Here is a 5,245-nt window from a genome sequence, read left to right as displayed (position 1 = left end):
GGAGAAAAGCATTGCAACAAAAGCCTGGAGCAGGGGGTTTAGGTGCATTCAGGAAGAAGAGAGAGAGAGAGAGAGAGAGAGAGAGAGAGAGAGAGAGAGGAAGCGGAGGAGGCACAAGTAACTGAGTGACCAAGAAAACAGAGTAGGAGTGGGAGTCAGGATGAAATGAGAGGTGGAGGGAGAAAGAGAGGGAGCCGTAAACAGAGAGCCACCTGAGAAGAATGAGGAGGTGCAGGGAGTCCAACAAGTAAAAGATGCGACAGGCCGAGTGGGCTCCTGTGTGTGCACATGTGTGTGCATGTGTGTTAGTCTGTGTGTGTGTCTGTGTGTGTGTCTCTGTGTGTCTGTATGTGTGTCTGTGTGTGGGCGTGAGGGACAGAATGGAAGAAGGGGCGAGGAGCAAAGGGAGAGACAGCCAGGACATGAAATGGATGAGAAGGGAGGAGCTCAGAGGAGCCGCTGTGCCAGAGGCGTGAGTGGGCTGGGCATCCCTGGTGACCAAGAAGCACTGAGCCCAAGGGACTCCTGTGGCAGAGCGGGGCAGATGGGGGGGGGGGCAGCATGGGCGCCTGTGGGAGACAGTGAGGGTGAACAGGGATGGGCAGCTGATGTGAGTCTGGGAGTGTCCATGGGAGTGAGGGTGAGTGAGTGGCAAAGTCAGCTGGGGGGAGGCTCCGCGTGCACATCAGGAAAGGATGGGCCGGAGCTGCCTGCCTCGGGTTTGAGTCCATTTGCCCACTGTTTTATTCAGCACCAGGTACTGAACTCCCCCAGGCACTGGCGCTGTAGTGGACGCTGTCTAAGGAAGCAAGTCCCTCCACTGTCAGTCCCTCCATGCCCTCCTACGCAGAGGCAGGTGCAAGCAGAGCCAGGATGCCGGCTCCTGCTCCCCATGCAGGGCCCAGCCTCAGCTCCCCAAGGGGGTCTGGGCCAGCCTCCTACATTTGGCAGGGCCCAGCCTCAGCTCCCCCTGGGAGGTCTACTAGTCCAGCCTCCTCCATCTGGCAGGATCCAGCCTCAGCCCCCCGGGGGGTCTGGCCAGCCTCCTCCATCTGGCAGGGTCCAGCCTCAGCCCCCCGGGGTGTCTGGCCAGCCTCCTCCATCTGGCAGGGTCCAGCCTCAGCTCCCTCCGCTGGCTGGAACACACTGCTTCTCCTTGTCAGAGCCAAAAACCAACCCCAAGGAACAAAACACCTTTCCACGCGCCACGGCCCTAAGAACGAGAGCCAAAGGTCTGCCCCGCTCCCCCAGCTCTGCCCCCTTCACCCACAGGCAGACACGCTCCAACAACCTACGCACAGGACGCTTGCACACTCGAATGCTTGCACACTCACGTACTCACAATACACAGTGTCATGCAAAGGCTCTCTCACTATGACGTCCCTCCACCCACGTGCACATTAGGTGCCCACACCCATCACCCCTCACACCTGCCCAGAGCCACCTCCTTCGCCCACAACTGCTCCACACCCCCACCACCCACACTCGCCTCAAGCCTCCCTAGGCCTCCGGTAGGGACTTTGAAGAGGTCGTTTGGTCGCCTCCCCATATCTCTGTTGAGCCTTGGGTACCGTGAAACACAGAGGACATGGTCTGGTCATGGAGTTTAACCTTCACGCAAAATCCCTCCTGAAATCCCAGGCCCTCGCTCGGCTCCCCAGCCCAGATCCTTTTTCCCAGAATTGGCTTCACCTTCTCAGCCGTCCTCCAGCCACCACACTCCAGAGCGACCTGAGACCAAGGAGGGACCTCCAGGATCAGCCAGCCCCCACGTGACCAGAGTCTCCAGGACGCCTGGCTCAAATCCAAGACTGTTGGCTCAGCCTGTTTTTCAATAGTCCCTGGTGTAGGTTCATGTAGCAGTTGTGGAGGGGTACCTTTTTTGAGATTATCAATAAGCAGGTGGGTAGGCAGAGATTGTTCTCAACATCAAGTGAGCAAGCGGACTCTTTTCTTCTCTCATACCCACACCCATTCCATTAGCAAACTCTGTCAGTTCTACTTTAAAATATATTCAGCTCTGTATCTAATCAAGCCTCTAGACCTAAGCTTCAGTGTGTAGGAAACACAGCAGACAGAGGAACAAATTAAAGGACCTCGCAAGGAAACAATCAGTCAAACCCGGAATGAGGGACAAGGACATTCCGAAGGAAAATTGATCCGATTCCTTCAACAGGCCAACCACATGGGAGGTGGGGCAGGGGCGTGGAGGGGAATGGACTATTCAAGATTGAAAGACATAAGAGACTTATGAGACATAAAATAAATCAAATGCAGTCTGGCAGGTGTGGCTTAGTGGATTGAGTGTAGTCCCAGAACCAAGAGGTTCCTGGTTCAATTCCTGGTCAGGGCACATGCCCAGGTTGCAGGCTCAATCCCCAGTAGGGCACATGGGGGAGGCAGCTGAATTGATGTTTCTATCTCTCCCTGTCCCTTCCTCTCTGAAATCAATAAAAATATATATTTTTAAAATTATATATTTGGGATTTACTTCAAAATAATATGGGACATACCTCAATTTTTAAAAATGGGTTGATAATTGTTGAATCTGGCTGATGGCAAGTGCACTTTGTGTTTTCAAGTTTTTATAAGAAAGGTTTTTTGTTGTTGTTTGTTATCTAAAGTAATTCAGAATGACGATGAAAAAGGGAACTGTCCTGATGTTATGAGATGGATAATTATGTCTTGGGATGTCATGTTCCTGTGATAGCCTCTCTTTATAAAACAGCATATATGATGTTAGGTGCTGCATCTCCTACAAGCAGAAAGAAGTGAAAATGATGTAGCCTGGAAAACTCTATCAGATGACAGAAAAGAGCAATAACAACAACGATGCCAACATCAACGATGCACATAAAGGGTTGACATAAGTTGGTTTCATAAAATTTGAGATTGGAAAAAAGCATTATATATAAAATAATAAATTATTGCCTGAAATCAGTGGCCTGGTGCACGAAATTCATGCACATTAAAGGGAATTAATTAGAGGAAATATTTTAATATTGCATTTGCCCTTTCTCTATAACAGAAGTGTCAGAGATGAAAGAAAATTAGTAAAATGTATACGAAAATCTTCCTCCTGTCAGAGTCTGGGGCATGCCACAGGACCAGAGTCAAGTCCCTGCCCACCCGCGTGCACCTCGAAATCATGCAAGACCCAAACCCGGCCAGCCCCACCCCTGTCAAGCCCTGCTGGGCGGGGGGCACAGCCTCAGGTCCCCCAGCCTGGAGCCAGAGCAGAGGGCATGGCCTGAGATCCCCCAGACCAGCTCTGGGGTGGAGGGTGCAGCTTGAGGTCCCCTGTCAAGCCCCACTGGGCGGGGGGGTGCAGCCTCAGGTCCCTGCTGATCGCTCATTACGGCTCATTACAGTAACCCCGCTTCTGCTGTGGGCGCAGCCAGCTTGTGACCATGTGATGGAGTGAGGGTCAATTTGCATATTCCCACTTTATTATATAGGATATTTAAGTATGTGAATGACTAAAGAAAGAAATTAATTATGATAAGTTGGCACTTGACTAAATCAGTGATTTTCAACGGGGGCTATTTTGCCTTCCAGGGACATTTGTCAATGTCTCAAGTCATTTTTGGTTGTCACACTGGCAGGGGAGAGGAAGAGGACTGGGGGCAGCTGACAAGTGGTGGGTAGAGGCCAGCAATGCTGCTAAACATCCTACAAGGCACAAAACAGTCCCTACAACAAAAATGTATTTGGCTCTCAATGTTAATACAGCTGAGGTTGAGGAACTCTGGACTATTTATATAATCTACATTCCTAAGAGATTATACATTCAAGTTGGTCTAAAATCCTTTTGGGGATCTCATCATCAGAAAAAATAGAGGATTGCTTATCTAAGCAGTTACCTTATGTTTGTATTTATAAGATATTTTAAAGATTCCTTCACCAAATAAACTTATTTTTAATTTTAAATATTTTTAATTGGTTTTTAGAGAAAGAGGAAAGGAGAGGCAGAGAGATGCAAACATCAACGGAGAAACAGTGATCGGCTGCCCTCCACTGGGGATCAAACCTGCAGCCTGAGGGAGGTGCCTTGACTGGGAATCAAACCTACAACCTTTCGGTGCACAGGATGACACCCAACCAACTGAGCCACACCAGCCAGGCCAACTCTTTTTTTGCAGAGAAATATCTTTACTCCTGCAGGAGGGTGCACATGCACATAGTCTGGAGCACGGGTTCACTGAGCAGGCAGTCCGCTCACGGTTTTATCAGGCCAACTTATTTTTTTTAATATATTTTATTGATATTTTACAGAGAGGAAGGGAGAGGGATAGAGAGCCAGAAGCATCGATGAGAGAGAAACATCGATCAGTTGCCTCCTGCATACCCCCCACTAGGGATGTGCCTGCAACCAAGATACATACCCTTGACCGGAATCGACCCTGAGACCTTTCAGCCTGCAAGCCGACGCTCTATCCACTGAACCAAACCAGGTAGGGCAGGCCAACTTATTTTTAATTTTAAACTAAGTATACAAATTTACTTTCAACTTAAAATGATAGATGATAGATAGATAGCTAGATAGATAGATAGATAGATAGATAGATAGATGACAGACACTTTGAAAATCTCCACTGCTATGGCCCTGGTTCCAGCCACCATCATCTCTCACCTGGATGTGGCTCCCTCATTGGTCTCCTTGCTCCCACCCTTTCACCCCCTTTTCATTTGTTCTCAGCACAGCCGTGGTTGAGACTCTTAAACAGGAAATCACATCGTTCTTCTGCTCAAAAGTCTCGGGTGGCTTCCATCTCACTTAACAAAAAATCCAAAGTCCTTTAGAATGCCTGCAAAGCCTGACCTCATCTCCTACCTCTAGGGCCTCCCCTCCCCCATAGTTGCACTGGCTTCGTTTTCTTCAAATAACCAGGTACACTCCTGCCTCAAGCTTTCCCCATGTCTTTATTCCAATGCCACCTTGTCAGTGAGGACTTCTTAATAACCCCAACAAACTACAACCAGCTCCGACATGACCTGGGCCCCTACACTGCTTTCTTTTTCTCACTTATCACACTTCTCTCACTTATCACACTTACCGAATCTAACATACCGTATATTTTGCTGCTTTACTTTGTTCATTATCTGGCTCCCCAGCCAAATTGTAAATTCCTTGAGAGCAGGAACAATCCCCTGTGTTTCAGTTAGCTTGTTGATTACTACACCCTATTATCTAGAACGCTGCCTGGCACATTGCAGGCGCACCTCCATAATGCTTATTGCATGG

This window comes from Myotis davidii, unplaced genomic scaffold (genome assembly GCF_000327345.1).
Source record: "Myotis davidii unplaced genomic scaffold, ASM32734v1 scaffold149, whole genome shotgun sequence".
Classification (NCBI taxonomy): domain Eukaryota; kingdom Metazoa; phylum Chordata; class Mammalia; order Chiroptera; family Vespertilionidae; genus Myotis; species Myotis davidii.
This window is presented reverse-complemented; position numbering follows the sequence as displayed.